This window comes from Pleurodeles waltl, chromosome 4_1 (genome assembly GCF_031143425.1).
Source record: "Pleurodeles waltl isolate 20211129_DDA chromosome 4_1, aPleWal1.hap1.20221129, whole genome shotgun sequence".
Classification (NCBI taxonomy): Eukaryota; Metazoa; Chordata; class Amphibia; order Caudata; family Salamandridae; genus Pleurodeles; species Pleurodeles waltl.
In genome coordinates this window covers 761,267,290-761,285,298 of record NC_090442.1, presented here as the reverse complement: position 1 = coordinate 761,285,298, position 18,009 = coordinate 761,267,290, and positions in this window count along the sequence as shown.

The following is an 18,009-nucleotide window of genomic DNA, read 5'->3' as shown; positions in this document are numbered from 1 at the left end:
GACACCAAGCCAGATTCCACATTAACGGTGGAATGTACATCAACGCAACTTAAACAAGGAATCAACAACAACAATGGAGCAGAAGGGTTATACAACTCATTTCAAGTCAAAATTGGCAGACACCATCCAACCATATAAAAGTTCATTGAAATAGTACAAAAAGAACACGGTTACCAAACCATCTCTCAGTTTATGAAATTACTGCAAAAAGAACACAGTTACCAAACCCTAAGAATAGAACAATACCTACTAAAAAGCGTAAAACAAAGAGTAACCAAAGAAATCCTTGACATGCATAAATCCTTGGTAAAAGGTAAATAGGTAAACCTGTACAAAGAGCTGATATCTGTAGGCTATCTAGATTCCATAGCATACACAATACTATAGACAAGCAAACTACACAAAACTGCACATATTTTTTTCCAAAAAAGATTTCCATAAATTTGTCATTGGACAGATAATGAACATAACTAAAAAAAACAAAAAAAACATGATAAGACAAATACACTTAAACACAATATTGCAAACATGATAAACTACAACCTCTCATGAAAAACTATATAAACATTAGGAGTGGGTGGTGAGCTCTGCTGTCTTGGAGCGCAGAGTTCAGCCAAAAACTCTGCTAGCCCTGTCAGCAGAGGGGAGCTCACCGCGTGCACACGGCAGCCCAGTTATTGACCACACAGCACAAACACAGACAGTCCATGCTATCGCTGTGCGGCCCATAAGTGGGCTGATGTGCTCACTCACCCAATGTCGGCAATGGAGCTGCTCGCCGACGGCCCAGCCCAGCATCTCCGGATCCATGGCCAGCCCTCTCTCCACCAGCAGCCCAGGCCAGGAGGTAGAGAAGGAGGCAGAGAGCTAGGCCGCTGCCAATGAGGCCCCATTGGCAATGAGGTCCCAGGTAAGTCTACCTAAACACTGATGCACAAAAGACCTGAAAGGGAAGCTTTTGCTGCCTATGGCCCTGGCCTGAATTTAGACCAGGGCCATAGGTAGTGAAAGCTGACATTTCAGGTTTCTTGTGCACCGGCCTGCCCAGGCCTCTTGTGCACTGGCCTTCCCCGCTGCCTACGGTCCTGGCCTGAATTCAGCCTCTAGTGCACCAGCCTGTCCAATGTGTACTAACTGCACACCGGGCAGGCCAGTGCATAAGAGGCCTGAAATGGCACCTTTTGCTGCCTATGGCCCTGTCCTGAATGTGGACGATCTCAGAAGCACTAAGCAGGGTCGAGCCTAACCAGGCCCGACCCTCCTTAGCACTTCTGAGATCAGGCACATTCAGGGTGCCACTCCACCGCTCATGGAACACTGCCTCCGCTGAATTCCACAGAGTTTTTAATCAACTCCGTGGAATTCAGCGGAGTGGAACTACATGAGCTCTGCCCACCCCTGATACACATAGCAGCCAAACTACTACCAACCAAAGCAACACTAAGGGCCTTAGTTTTGCTGCCAACCCCCAGATTACAACCCTTATGGGAGGACCAATAGGGCACCGTTGCAGCCCCGCGATCACAAATCTCTACAGGTTTGTGCCAGTTAAAGTTGTGGTCAGCCGCCATGAAAAGGCTGACAGAAAGGCAGTCCTGGGGACAACGGGGGGCCCTAAACTGCACACGACTATGTTGTGGGCAGTAAAGGGGCCCCCCTGTCCATGCACTTATTAGGCTTTGGGGGATTTAGCATTACTATTATGCTCCAATCTGAGCCAAGTGGGGTAAGTGATGAAGACTAAGGAATTTAGAAATACTATTCCACGCCAATCTAACCTACACTGGGGAAAATGATTAACATTCAGGGGTTCAAATCCACTATTCCCACTGCAAGTAGTTCCAATCTAATATTCCTGCTCGTATCTATACTAAATTATCGCTCATCACAGCAACGAAAATATATAAAAGTATAACATCAACAATCCAATATAAAAATTAAATAATAAAAGTCACAGTAAAATATAATACATTATCTTGTACATTAAAATAAAATTTAAAAAACAGAACAACATGATAAATAATATTTTTTATAGAATATAAACATCATCTAAAAATCAAAATAACATACTGAAAAGTTACAAAGACAATAAATGCACAAAATAATATATGTTAATTATTTTTAAATTGTTTCCATACACAATTATTAAATTAATATTTCCCCAAAAAGATTTGTAAAATTACAAAAAACATAAGTAAGTACATTATAAATTAATTAACCATTTATAACAATTTCAAAAACAGAACTGCATATATTTAAGTAATACAGTACTTATTAATTTATTTTTATTTCAGTAATCGCATATTAAAAATTAAAATGTATTTTTAAATAATGTGTAATAATACATTTGTAATCCTTAAATTAAACAGCTCAAGACCTGATTAGGAGTTTGGAGGTCCGTGGACTGCCATGGCAGCGGTGGCGACAGTGGTCGGACCACCGTATTACGTTGCATGTGGTACCATAAATGAAAGACCGCTGCTGTCCCGCCGGAACTGCCAGGCAGTGCAGACTGCCATGGTGTTGAGATAGGCCAATGGGGCCAGTGTTTCTGCAGGACATATTATGATGTTGCCTTCCACCAATGTGACTGTAGCAGTCCAACCACCATGTCTTAGCTGGCAGAAACAGAGATATAAAAGGAAGGATTTCACCTGCAGGCAGCATCACACGTACTGTGCTGCCATGGAGCCGATCACACATGCCCTGCTGCTGCTCATAGATGGAGCACAAAATCCATGCAGCCGTGGACGCAACTGGCGGTAAGACAACACACCTACCTGTGTCCCTAAACTCAACAACAGATCGATACACCAACATCCACTTGGTATGTAGGTTATGATACATGGACCAAGTGCACTTGCCAGAATGGTTCACAACGCATGACCTATTCAGAGCCACATAACTCCCCCTTTGGTCAGGTCACTGACACTGCCACACTACACAAAAACGCACGTCTGGTCATCCCAGTTTCAGGGACAGTGAAGTGTACCAAACATTGCACCCCACAACAGCAATGCCACATCAACATCACACATAATTAAACTGACACCCTCACATTGCTCACATGCCATGGACTGTTGTGAGATTGAAGATACATATGTCTGGATGTGTCATTTAACACAAAAACACATTCCATGCAACATCCCTCTGATGGACCCACACATATTACCCACATTGCAACACAATGGAAAGACAATGGGCTGCACAATATTTTGTGAGACAGATATAGAAAGGTCACAATGCAAACAACATCTGCACAATAGGGATGGGGGCATCAGGGGCACTCCAGGAAGGATGCTGACCTAGGACACAGTTCACTTTGCACATGCTCCTAAACACTATTTGCACAGGAACTGGTCCTTTGTGTATCTCAGGGACAACCAATAGTAGAGCCAAGCCACATACCAATCTGCAAAATGTGTAAGTGCAAGTCAAGAGAGCAAATACAAAAACACACACGCAGATGAAGTAGCTGCAATGTACATACATCAAAATGGACACATGGTCAGTCAAATGTATTGTTAGGTAGCACAATTGAACACCCTCCATGTGTAGACAAAAAAACCTTTAGCTTGCACGCATGAGCCAAACGTCAAATCTACATCAGGGGGACACATCTAACACAATACATGCTGACATTGGCCAAGCCAAGATGAAATACTTCCCATATCAAACAAAATGCAATGCAATGACACCCCAGTTGGATTACCATCCACATATCCATGGAGTGAACATCTACCCTTGTCCTGGGTGACACTAGCACTGCCCACAAAGTCAGATCTTGCCAACCACAGCAAATGGATCCGCAATCAGGGTGAAACACACACAGCTGTAGGAATACAACACAACTTATTCAGGAACAACAAAAAGGTAAAAAAGTATTTGCAGGGCAAATGTGTACCCAAAAAATAATAACTTGGGTTTATTGATTGTAAATGATGAAGAGCAAAGACCATTGGCCAGTCCCTATGTTAGTCCATGCACAGTATTGTGCACCAACTTGACTCTGATCACTGCCAGAGGAACTCCAAAGGAAGGGGCATCAAGTGGGCATGCAGGCACCGCAGGGATCATTTTTGTGTGGGGTGGGGTCAGATTTGGGATGGATGGATTTGGTTTTGGGAGGAGTGGGTTTCTTCTTAGGAGGGGTAGTCTTCTTTTGAGGGGTGGGCTACTTCTTCTTCGGAGATGGAGGGGTATGGGTGCTTGTGGGGGGAGGTGTGACAGGGAGAACTTGGATGTGGAAGGGATGGGTTGGAATGTGGGTGGGATTCTCTTTGTTTTGGGGGGCTGATCACAGGGGTAAGGGCAAGGTCAAAAAAGGAAACTTTCCTTGGGAAAACAGTTAGGGTCTGCAGAGGAGATTGGGGTTTGGGAGGTTGAGGGAGTGCTTGTCTTACCTGTGGGTGTTGATGCTGCTGGTGTGTGTGTCTGAGATATGTTTGGGTTTGGGCAGTGTCTGTTGCGTGTATGAGTGTGGGAGTTTGTGTTTCTTGGGGCCTGTGAGGTGGAGGTTCTGGGGGATTTGGGAGTGATGCCTGTGTGTGTGGGTGTTGGGGTGGTACCTGGGGATATGATGGATGAGGTGGCTGTGTTTTTGTGTGTTGTGGTGGTGTTTAGGGTTATGATTACGGTGGTGGATGTGTTTGTGTGTGTTGGGGTGGTGTCTGGGGGTATCGTTGATGTGGTGGATGTGTTTGTGGGTGTTAGGGTGGTATGTGGGGGTTACTTTATAAGGAACACTCTATAACACCCTATTTTAGGGAATGCTTTTATTCATTCCAGGTTGGCTTGGTTTACATTTTACTAGCCCAAAGCTGTATTACTGTGCTTGAATGATAAAAGTCTTTTGTCATTTCTAATCTTGGTGTGGATGGCACTAGCTAATCCCATGCTTACAAACCCTGCTAAAAGCAGACATTTAAGGTGAGCAGTTTTAGAGTGTAGGTGGTGTTCCAGAGTGCTCCATATAAAAGATGTGCTAAAACTTGGGAACTACCCAGTTCTCTACTTTCTGTTTTACTATAAATTATATCTTTAACAAATATTTTTAAAATACAACTAACCATAATCACCATTACACCCTAACACACGGATAAAAAAAAAATCAGATGCTCGCATGACTACAATTTAAATTTTTTAAAAATGACATTAAATATCATGTTTTAAAATCATTTTTTTTTTAATCTGTTGAAACAAAAACAATAAAACAAAATGAAACTAAACTACTTTATACATTACACCAAAGAAATGTAATTTCTATAAATAAATTAATAAAATGATATATAAAGAAATATGAATTTTACAACAATAAAATATATAAAAACGATATTGAAAACAATTACATTTCAAACTACATTATTCTAAAATGTAATATGAAAGTACTAACAAACATGATATAGTTACCAAAAACATTACTTACCTCTATATAATGATGCTATTGATAACCTGTCTTTGATATTTAGTACCATCAATTTAGTAACTTCCATATTAACTGTGCCATGATAAAGTGGTGACTGTCTTTGAACTTCTAAAGACATTAGAAAAGCAAGATTAGTCAAAGTTTTTCAGGATTTAAACATCACTTCCAGGTTGATATGGAGCCAAGGATTTTTGGGAATTGTAGTAGTCAATTTTACGCATATTATTAAAGATTTACAAATCACTTCACATGAAAGTAAGAGTGGCTATTTTTACACTAGTGTTAAGAAACATAAACAAACAGTCAACTGATTCTCCTTTGAAGAGTCGCCTTTCATTTTTTCAAAAGTCACCCAGCTTCCTGCTGCTTCCTCCTGCTTACAGGCTGCAGGAGGTACTCACCCAATGATCAACTTTTTAGGGACATAAATCTATATCTGGCATGCTACATAAAGGCCAATGTGGGTAGTGACTTTACTCATTGAGCTGTCTTATTGCTAATTAAGCCCGCTACCTGGAAAATGCGAAACAAAATTGGAAGTAGACATCCAAAGTTTGTATGGTGTCGATTGTAATTCAGTGTAATGTGGACCAACATTTCAATGTAAAATAAATTGACAAGTTGACAGCTATTCATTGCTTTTCAGGACATTATTAGAAGAATATATTTTACAGGGAGACGACAGCCTATATTGGGTGTGACCACTTCCGCTAGTCGTGACATCTTGCATGCTAGGATTTTTAGTTTGGATGTCACAATTTGTAAAGGCTTAAAAATTCCAGGCCTTGGCTAAACATCCAGATTTGGCGGACTTTGCCAAGTGACATGGGGTTACGTTGTAGGTATGAAGAAGTTGTATCACAAAAGAATATGCCAGCAAATAATTTGACTGGTTGAGACCTAGTACAGGTTCATTTAGTACTCGTGCACTCAAAAAAATTAAGTATTATTATAAAATATATGTATGTCAATCAATATAAGCAGCATGAAAACTGTACAGCTGCCTGGAGCAAATATCAGTTGCATATAGAAGATGTGGATAGAGCTACAAGTGGAAAACACTGCCACGGTTTTTGATGAGATTTTTTCCCCCCTTGACATAATAGTTCATCTCGCCTGCATTCATCCATTATCGAAGACTGCCCCAGGAAACACGCAAACACTGAGTCAACTATTCATTACAATGAAAACTCTGCACTTCTAAGTTGCAAAAGGTGTGTCATAAATTTATTCTACTTAATATTGTTTGAGAAAAACATGCACATAGTTTTCAGGCAGATAAATATCACTTGTGACATCTTTTGCCGACCTCACATTTTGGCCCATGACGCTCTAAGCGATGGGCTTTTTAGACAGATAGGTTGCTGAAAGAAAAACAGCAAGTTCTAATCTGTGTTACCTAAAACGCTAAACCCAACGGACAATGTCACATCTGACAGGAGCCCACTTGGCAACTTGATTGACTGGTGTGCAGTTTGTTGTAAGAAAGACAATTGCTCGTGTACAGCGTGTCTTCGCGCTATGTTAAAGTGCTGATCTAGCCTTAACTTTCAAATGAAAACTACTAAGCTGAAGAAATATGCTAGCGTCAGAACAGGAAATTAAAACTGTCCTCTTCTGTATTACAATGTGTGTAAGAATAGAGGCATAACTAGGCCTACGGGAGAAACATCTTTGTTGAGGTGGTAACGATGACAGGAAGTGATTGCAATCCATCTCCACTGGTAGCTTTGTTGAGTTATGTAAAAGATGTCCCGCCTACTATGAGGAAACATACTGTAATAGCTCTCTTGTTGGAGAAAAGGCGGGTGGTAAAGAGATGGGGCATGTGTCCTCTCACACAAATCTAAGACTTGGTGTAGGATCTGTTTTTTTGTGACAATTCAGCAGAAACAATGCAGCAGACACTTTGAGCATACTTTTGTCACCCACATCCAGACCAAAGGACATATGGGGCCATTTCAGAGTTACTAACTAAAATAAATGCTTGAGAATAACAATAATGTGAGGGTAGACAGAAGTCAAGGAGGAACCAACAGACAACTCATAATGAATAGACGTAGATGGATGGGGATCGCCACTGTGTGCCATATGTCCAGTGTTAGTCCTGGTATCTTTTCGTATGGTTTCCCCTGACTTTTTGCTGTCTGACCTCCTGTTTTGACTTTGTGCTAAACTTCACTTTTGCTGGCTTTAGGACTCTGTGCACTGTACCACTACTATCCAGTGCTAAAGTGCATGTGTTCTGTCTCTAAAACATGGTAACATTGGCTTCTCCATTATTGGCATATTTGATTTACTGGTAAGTCCATAATAAAGTGCACTATGTGTGCCCAGGGCCTGTAAGTCAAATGCTACTAATGGGCCTGCACCACTGGTTGTGACATGCACTACGGTAGCCTTTCAAATGTGTCTCAGGCCTGCCATTGCATAGCTTGTGTGTGCAGTTCAAACTGTCATTTCGACCTGGCAATTGTACCCACTTGCCAGACTTAAACCTTTCTTTTTACTACATGTAAATCATCCCTAAGGTAGGCCCTGGTGAGCCTCAATGGCAGGGTGCAGTGTATTTCAAAGGTTGGGCATGTACTTTTAGGTTTAACATGTCCAGGTGGTGAAAAAAACTTAAATTCTTTTTTCAGTATTGGAAGGCTTATCTCTCCAATAGGCTAACTTTAGCATTTCCTTTGAACATCTTTTAGGTGTAATTTCCAATTGAAAAAATATCAAAAAATAAAGTTTGGTGTATGTGGACTTACAATTTAAATATACTGTACATCTTTTGGTAAAGTTGTTTTTGAAATTGCAGGTCTGAAAATGCCACTTTTAGAAAGACGGCATTTTCACACTTTAACCATTCTGTGCCTTGGCCTGTCTCTGAATACACATATGGGTTTCGGTCACAGTCTCTCACCTGGGTGTCACACCCACAGGATTTGCAGGGGCCAGAACGCACAACAGCCCATGGAGGCAGGACTACACACTGTCTGCCAGCGGTGACGGCTGCTCAGTGGTGGCAGTGGCGGGACTGGTGTCGGTGCTGGCAGTGGTAGGGGGAGGCTCCAGCCCATCCTCTGCAGCCTCGGACGGCTGCCCACTGGGGCTGCTGCTGCTGGCAGTGGTGCTGGTGGCGGTGCTGGCAGTGGTGGGGGGAGGCTCCAGCCCATCCCCTGCAGCCTCGGATGGCTTCCCACTGGGGCTGCTGCTGATGGCAGTGGTGCTGGTGGCGGTGCTGGTGGCAGTGGTGGGGGGAGGCTCCAGCCCTTCCCCTGCAGCCTCCGATGGCTGAACCACCATGGATGAAGGTGGGGGCTCTGAATGATTCCCAGCACCAGGCCTCCTGTCCTTCCTGCCTGCTGGTGCAGGCCCTTTGCCCTTCCTGTCAACAGCCGGGGATTGCCCCGTGCCCTTCCCTCCTGCAGCTGGTGGTGCCTCCTTTCCCTTCCTAGACGCTGCTGGTGGTGCCTCCATGCCCTTCTCTCCTACAGCTGGTGGTGCCTCCTTGCCCTTCCCTGTCGCAGCTGGTGGTGCCTCCTTGCCCTTCCCTCCTGCAGCTAGTGGTGCCTCCTTGCCCTTCCCTGTCACAGCTGGTGGTGCCTCCCTGCCCTTCCCTGTTGCAGCTGGTGGTGCCTCTTGCCCTTCCTTGATGCACCTGGTGCAGGCACCCTGTCAGTGTTGCTGCCTGGTGCCCGGGATCCTCTCCCACCTTCACTACTGTGGCCGTGGACTGGGTGGCTGAGGTGCTCGCCTGGGTTCTGACCACCCTGGCCTGACGAGAAGGACGGGAGAGTGGTCAGGAAGAGGTCAAAGTTTGAGAGGAAAAGCTTCTTAGGGACATTGGGGCGGGAAGAGGGTGAAGGTTTGGGAGTGGAGGAAGAGGAAGTGGTTGTAGGAGGTGTCTGCTGTGTTTGAGTGCCGGTGCATGGGCTGGATGCTGTTGTGAGGTGGATGGCTGTTAGGTGTCTGAGTGCTTGCGTTTGTGTACTTTGGGAGGAGGGGGAACAGACACAGTGGGAGAGGACACAGGGGACATGTGCATGGATGTGGGGGTGGTGACTGCCAGTGAGGGACGTGTAGTGATAGGCGTGATGGTGATAGTGGATGAGGATGTAGTTCATGCAGGTGTGAGTGGAGATGCTACTAGGAGGGAGGTGGACGAGGAGGAGGAGGGGGAAACAGTGGAGGAAGTGGATTTTGGTGTGTCTGCATCTGGATGGTGTTTGTGTGAGTGCCTATGGGTTGATGTGTGGTGCTTGTGTTTGCCTGAACCACTCCTGTGTGTTGTCCTGGGTGCATGCTGGTCTGCCTGTGTGCTTGGGATAGGTTGAAGTTTAGGGGAATGGGATTGGGCAGAGGAAGTTAGAGCGGGGATGGTAGAAACAGGGACAATGGCTGCCATCAGGGAAGAGGCCAGAGCCTGGATTGATCTCTGTTGGGCCACCATGCCAGAGTGAATGTCCTCCAGGAATGCATTTGTTTGTTGCAAATGGACTGCCATCCCCTGGATGGCATTCACAATGGCTGACTGCCCAATGAAGATGGATCGCAGGAGTTCAATAGCCTCCTCACTCAGGGCAGCAGGGCTAACTGTGGCAGGGCCTGAGGTGCCTGGGGCGAAGGAGATGCCCACCCTCCTGGGTGAGCGGGCACAGGAAACTCACTGAGGGGCTGCTGGGAGGGTGGTGCTGGTAAGGGGTGGCAGCTGTACCTGTAGTTGGGGTGGGCACAGAGGTGTCCACCACCCCCAGGGAGCATTCCTCGGAGGAGGTATCACTGTCAGAACTGTCCCCTCCAGTCTCCGCCATGGTGCTCCCTCACCCTCCATCCCACTGGTGCCCTCACCGTTGGTGGATTCAGCCTCCTGGACCCGTGGGATGCAGCTCTCCCCGTCACCGGTGCCTCTGCTCCTCCGCCAGATGATACTAATGCACATAAGGACAGGGTGACAAAACAAAAAGAGGGGGGAGAGACAATGGATTCCCTTGGTCTATGGCGGCAACAAAAGCACCGTTGGCGTACACGACACACACACACAGGGAACAGCCCTACGCACTAGGCAATGCACTGACAGTCACAATGCTAGTCACCAGCCCATCAACAGGGATACCTAATGACAATTGCAACATACTTGAGACCCACAGACACCCGCCCAGTAGTGGATGCCTACTTGCTTGGTTGGAGGAGGAGTACATCCGACCCTGCCCAAAATTGGCCCTACACTGCAATGTCCGGCCTGGTCCAGAGGCACCCACAGGCCCACATCCCCCAACACAATGCCACCCAACCACGTGCAAGTAGTATATTAGGGCACTGTACTCACCCCCTTGTGGCTGCTGTGATGCCCTCAAGCACTCATCCAGCTCCGCAAAGACCACCGCCATTATGTGGGCCATTACGGGAGTCAGGGTTCGACGGGCACCCCTTCCTCGTTGGGAGGCCATCCCAAGCAGGACTTCTGCCGTCTGTCATGCCCAGTGTCTCAGGTACTCCCACCGTTTCTGACAGTGGGTACTCCACCTGCCGTAGACCCGCAGGGTCCGCATTTCCTTGGTGATGGCACACCATATACCCTTTTTTTGATGGGCGCTGACCTGCAGAGAAATACACATAGGAAAAAGTATCAGTCAGACCATCCTGCCGGTTACACTCATGGCCCACCATAGCCCTCACATCCACTTACGCACAGAGATTGCCCACCATACATGCAGCATGCTGCCCAGGGCCCTTCCACCAACCCCCCCTCTCCACGAGGCCCTCACAAACAGCACTCCATGCATTCATGCCCCATGCATCGTTCTCACAGTGTGCTCACCTGTTGGTCTGGAGGCCAATTCAGCATTCACTACTGTAGGACCCCATCCACCAGTCTCTCCAACTCTGCAGCAGTGAAGGCAGGGGCCCTTTCCCCAATGACACAAGCCATGGTTGGTTCCAGACACAGGTCACAGCAGCACTTGCAGTGTAGGTCCTCTCCTGTTGAAGGTCAGGTAGCAAGTGAGTGAATAGAGAGAAAATGGCAGTCACATCCACGGCGGTGCGTACCGTCACCGCAGGCATAAATCACCATTGGCCACTGTAACCTATAGGGCCCAATGCTATCCAATGAGGAGTTGCACGGCAGTTCTCAACCACCTCCCGCAACGGCGCACAACGTCAGCGGAATTACCTAATTTCCACCTGTCGCTCCATGCAGGACAGGCAGACGCCATTTCGGGGGGGACAGGCCATGGCACCTAACTGCGTCACATTACACATAGGCATTATTTGGGTCTATCCAACAATATACTGTTACAGTCACAACATGCAATGCAGTGTAGCGTTTGGAAATATGGAATACTGACCAGCTGCTCACCGTTTGCCCCCTAGATTGCAACCGCTGCAGATGAATAGGAGATGGAGACATCCCCCAGTGAACAGGCCCCTGGGTGATTTGGCAACAATGGAGGAGAGGCACATTATCCTCACCTATAGACTGGACAGGGCCACAATAACAGAGCTGTGTGCCCAAATGGAACCTCACCTGATATCTGCTATCCGTCAGCCCACTGGGATCCCCCTTCTTGTGCAAGTCCTATCAGTGCTCCATTTCCTGGCAACTGGCTCCTTCCAAGTGACAGTGGGCTTGGCAGCAGGAATGTCACAGCCAATGTTCTCAATAGTGCTGACCAGAGTGTTGTCTGCCTTGGTTAAACACATGCGCAGCTACATATTTCCCCTAAGTGGAGGATTTGGCCACAGTGAAAGCAGATTTCTATGCAATGGGACATATCCCCAACATTATTAAGGCAATAGATGGTACACACATTGCATTCCCCCCACCCCCGGAAAAATAACAGGTGTTCAGAAATTGAAAGAGTTTTTACTCCATGAATGTGCAGATAGTGTGCATGGCGGACCAGTACATCTCCCATGTCAATGCAAAGTATCCTGGGTCTGTGCATGATGCCTTTATCCTGAGAAATAGCAGCATCCCATATTTGATGGCTCAACTCCAGAGGCACCGGGTGTGGCTCATAATAGATCCCTGGTTCCCACCCAGTGGATTTTGGTGTATGGGTATGGTGTGGGCCCTAAGGGTTAGTGTGTGTCTAACAGGTGTCCCTCAATATTTGCAGGTGACTCTGGTTACCCCAACCTCTCATGGCTACTGACCCCTGTGATGAATCCCAGGACAAGGGCAGAGGAACGTTACAATGAGGCACATGGGCAAACAAGAAGAATAATAGAAAGGACATTCAGCCTCCTGAAGGCCAGGTTTCGTTGCCTCCATCTAACAGGTGGATCCCTGCACTACTCACCCAAGAAGGAGTGCCAGATCATCGTGGCATCCTGTATGTTGCACAACCTTGCCTTACGTCGCCAGGTGCGTTTTCTGCAGGAGGATGAGGCTGGAGATGGGCATGTGGCAGCAGTGGACCCTGTGGACAGTGAAGATGAGGAGGCAGAGGATGAGGATGAGGATGAGGACAACAGAAGTGCCATTATATGACAATACTTCCAATGTCACACAAGTAAGGCACTGTAATTTCACTTCACATTGACAGTTTTGTGTTTGACATTGTCACTGCCAGGCTGATTTTCCCACTTCTATGGCCACTTACTGTACCCTTTGGCATCTCTATTTTCAGATATTTGTGCCCCACTATTGCTCCTGGTGTGTTGACTGCAGCCAACTACAGTTCATTCCTTTGTATACATTACTGTACAGTTGTATTGCAGTGTTTAAAGCTTGTTAAATAAATACATAGTTCAATCATTTGACAGACTCCATAATTGTATTCATTCAAATGGTGTTTATTTAAGTGCTAATAAGTAGAGGTGGATGTGCAATGGGCTGGGGTGATGGTGGAGGAATGTCCAGAATAGAGTCCAGTCTATAGTATCACAGGTGCATTGTACAAGGGGGCATAGAAAGTGGAGCAATGGCAGTTCAAGGTGGATAGGGTGACAGAGTGGGACACAAGGGTGACAATCAGGAGATTCTTATTTCCTGGCAGGGGTCTTGACAATAGTCTCTGGCTTCTGCCTGGATTGGGACCATTTGGGGGGTGGGTCTCCTTCTGCAGGGGGTGGGGTGCTGGTGGCCTGTTTTTCCTGTGGTGGCTCCTCCTGCCCACTAGCGGCAGCACAGTTGGAAGGCTGTTCATCGGTTTGGCTAGTGTCAGGGGCCCACTGGTGTGCCACTGCCTCCCTCATGGTGCTGGCCATGTCTGCCAGCACCTGCAATGGTGACCAGGGTGGTGTTGATGTCCTTCAAGTCTCCCTGATCCCCAGGTACTGTCCCTCCTGCAGCTGTTGGGTCTCCTGCAACTTGTCCAGTATCTGTCCCATCGGCTCCTGGGAACGGTGGTATGCTCCCAGAATTTTGGTGAGTGCCTCCAGGAGAGTCGGTTCCCTGTGCTTGTCCTCTCCCTGTCACACAGCAGTCCTCCCAGCTTCACTGTTGTCCTGTGCCTCTGTCCCCTGAACCGTGTGCCCACTGCCACTGACCCCAGGTCCTTGATCATCCTGTGTTTGTGGGGAGGCCTGGGGGTCCCTGTAATGGTGAACACACTGCTGATTGACGTGTCCTGAGGACAAAGGTATGGGCCCGCTGGGTGTGTACTGTGCTGGTGTTTTTTGAGGGGGGAGTCTCTGTGGTGGTATGGGACTGTGTCTGGGTTACCGACTGTCCGGAGATCCCTGGTGGGCCAGGTTGGTCAGCCAGATCCAGGCGTCCAGAGCTGCTGTCATCACTGTGGGCCTCTTCTGGGGGGGGGACTGGATGTTGCTGGCGCCTCCTCTCCGGTGACGTTGGGTGGGTGATCAGTGGGGATGTAAATGCACTGTTATTGTTTCTGTGTGTGTGCCATCTTGTGCATGGGTGTGTGGCCCTCTATGGTAGTTATTGCCCTGTCAGCTTTGCTTTGTGTGAGTAGTTATTTTGTGGGCTAGGTGATTCTCTCTAGTGTGCATGCTTTAGTGATGGGTATCCATGCAGGTCTGTGATGGGGGTCCGTGCATTGGTGTTACATGCAGGGCTTGGTATTGGGAGGGGTGGGTTGTGATGGTGGGGTGTGTGTGAGGTGGTGGAGTGATGAGAGTGAGGGTTAGGGTGGGGGTTTGTGATGGCATGCAGGTGGGGGGTGATAGTAATAGAGAGTTGACTTACCAGAGTCCAGTCCTCCTCCTACTCCTGCCAGGCCCTCGGGATGCATGATTGCCAAGACTTGCTCCTCCCATGTTGTTAGTTGTGTGGGAGGAGGTGGGGGTCCACTGCCAGTCCTCTGTACAGCTATTTGGTGTCTTGCTACTGTGGAATGTACCTTCCCCCGTAGGTCGTTCCACCTCTTCCTGATGTCATCCCTTGTTCTGGGGTGTGCTCCCACGGCGTTGACCCTGTCCATGATTATCCGCCATAGCTCCATCTTTCTAGCAATGGATGTCTGCTGCAGCTGTGATCCGAATAGCTGTGGCTCTACCCGAATGATTTCCTCCACCATGACCCTTAGCTCCTCCTCTGAGAAACCGGGGTGTCGTTGTGGTGCCATGGGTGTAGTGTGAGTGGTGTGGGTGAGGGTGTGTTGGGTGATGTGTTAGGGTGTGTGATGTTAGGTGCCTGGATGGTGTATAGGTGATGGTGGTGTGTGGCTGTGGTCTTGTTGGTGGTCTTGCTATCTCTCTTGTGGCAATTGATTTTAGTGGCAAAGGGTTGTGGGTAATGTGGGTGTGTGTTTTATAGTGGTGTGGGTGTCTGGGTGTGGTGTGTGTATGTGTGTCAGGTTTGTGTTATTCAAATTGTCCAATGTGGTGTTGTTTTGTTAGGTTGTGTGCATTTTGAGCACGGGGGTATGTACCGCCAATGGTTTAGCGCCACTGAATGTCCACCACAGTGATTCGTGGGTCATAATGCTGTGGGCATAGTTCTGTTGAAGTAACGGCGTGGGTTTTGCTACTGCCAGTTTATCACTGACCTTTGGGCTGGCGGACTTGTGTGTGTGGCTGTATAGTGACAGATTGCTTTGTGTGGGTCATAATATGGGTGGCGGTAATCCGCTGCGGCGGTATGTTAGCGGCAGTCAGCATGGTGGTAAGCGTACTTACAGCCATTGTCATTATGAGGGCCTTAATGTCCTGCTCAGCTGACAGTTCAAAATACTATTGGCATGTACCATGGAGCGCAAGAAGTGTATACAATAAAGTATGTTCCATTTTACCTTGCAGGCAGGAAGAGACCATTCCCTTGTCTCCAGATCATTCCCAAGAGTTGATTGACAAGGCAGTACTAGTTGCCTTACAAAGTCGTACTTCAAAACAGAAAATACACTGACGATAATGAAAAGGGGAACCAGCAGCAGGTTAATAGTTTGTCAGAAATTGTAAATCACACCAGTGAAAAATTAGATTTCCTATAAATTAAAAATTAGCTGAATCTGCTAATTTTAATCATATGGCCCAAGTACACTGGATTCTTTGACTCTTCATTAAACAGCAAAAACATCTTAAAAGGAGTAGGAGAAAATCAACAAAGCAGGATGTCCCAGAATCCTATGCAACCTCTATGCTATGATAGACCTTAACATAGAATTCCCTCAGCATGTAACAGTCAGTTCACTGCTAGCAAATTATGTCATTTTAATTAGTCACTGAGAGCCATCTGATGTAGAGTTTAAGAATCTAGAAGTGTTGGACCTGGCCCTTGTGGCAGATTCATCCCTGACTTTTTGCCTAATTCCTCCTATTTTTTCTGACCTCTCGCTGTTGGCTCTAGGACTCTGAGCACTTTATCACTGCTGATCAGTGCTAAAGTGCATGTGCTTTCCCTTCTAAAGTAGGTGTTATTGGCTTATGCCTATTTGGCACATTTAATTTACCTCTAAGTCCCTTGTACAGTGGTATCTCTATACCCAGGGCCTGTAAATTAAATGCTAGTAGTAGACCTGCAGCGCTGATTACGCCACCCACTGAAGTAGCCATTCAAACCTGTCTCAGGCTTGCTAGTGCAGAGCCTGCGTGCGCAGTTTTCTGCCACAGGGACCAGGCATCTAAATTGACTTGCCAGGCCCAGAACTCCTGTTTTACTACATGTAAGTCACACCTAGCTAGCCCTATGGGCAGGGTGCTATGTATGTAGAAGGCAGGACATGTGCCTGGGTGTGTGACCTGTCCTGGTAGTGACAAACAGCCTAACTTGGTGTCTCACTGCTGTGAGTGCTGCCTTCTCATAGGATTGCATTAGAAATGCCCTGCCTTATGTGTAGGGGATATCGTCTGATTTAGCGTAGGCATGTTTGGTATGGTTGCAATAGTGATGAGAAATGCTGCTCACTGGTGTAAGTGGAATTTTTATTACTATTACAGAAATGCCACTTCTAGAAAGTTAGCATTTCTTTGTGACTCTGGTGTTTTGCAGCTTGACTCCAATCCACTTCCAGGCAGAGTGACAGTTGGGCTTTGTGCATACTTTTCAGACAGCCTGTACACAGGGAGGGTGGAGGTGTCACAGAGGTGCATCTGCATACTGAATAGTCTTCATGGGCTGAGAGAAGGGAGGGGGGGCACACCTGTATTTGTAAAAGCTGTGCCCTGGCCTCACCCAATAGGGTCTTTTATCCCCAACTGATGTTTGGAGCCTGTGCTGGAGGAGAGAGGGGTTGTAACTGGTTGGAACCTCCTCTCCCCCTTCTTTGTAAAACACACTGTAAAACTGAGTATAAGCACAGGGGAATTTTCCCCACAATTTGGTGACATTTTGGAACTGGACACAATTCTGCTGGAGGGACTCACCAGAAACCGCCATGGATTGCTGATGCTGTGCTGACCTGTGTCCTGCTTGGTCACTTTGAGGAACTGCCAACTGCCTGCATTCACCTTGTGCTGACCTGCTGCTGGGCGCTGCTGCCTTGTGCTCCTTTTTGGTACTGTTGTCCCCCAGGGGCTGGGTGCTGTGGCCCCTGACCCCTGCCATCATCCAGTGAAGTGCCTAGAAAGTGCTTCTGTTTATGACCCAAAGCTTCACTGAATTTCGAGCGCATAAGAGACGTGCTGTACCCTGTGCCCCCGGGGCACAAAAAAAGGAAGCGGGAGCAAGTGTGCTCCCTGGGGCAAGGCACTCTCCGAGGAGTGCCCCCGGGGCACCGGAAGACCCTAACTTAGGGCCGATCACTGTTGTGGCCAGGGTGAGTGCCTTTCTTCGTTTGGAGAGGATCAGGCGGGGAAGGAAGCCTCATCGGAGGCTCCCCGCCTGCTGAAGCCCCAGAGTGTGTGGTGCATGGGCGGGGGGAAGGACCCTCATCGGAGGCTCCCCCTGCCCCCTTGAAGCCCTGACTATTCTTGGCTGCGACCGCGGGTGGGGCGGAAGCCTCACCGGAGGCCCTCGCTCTGCAGGTCTCCTTGTGCAGCCCCACTTGTTCTTTTGGGGGCATTGTTATGCTCCTCCCCCATGGTTGTAGGGACAGTGGAGGCCCAAGGGGGCCCCAGATATTGCAGGTCCCAGGAGGGGCCCAATATAAAACCAGAGGGGGTGCGTGTCGCCCCCCCCTCTTACCCCAATCTTCAGAGTGGCCCCAGAATGAGCACACAGAGCACCGGGGGCCCCATTTTGT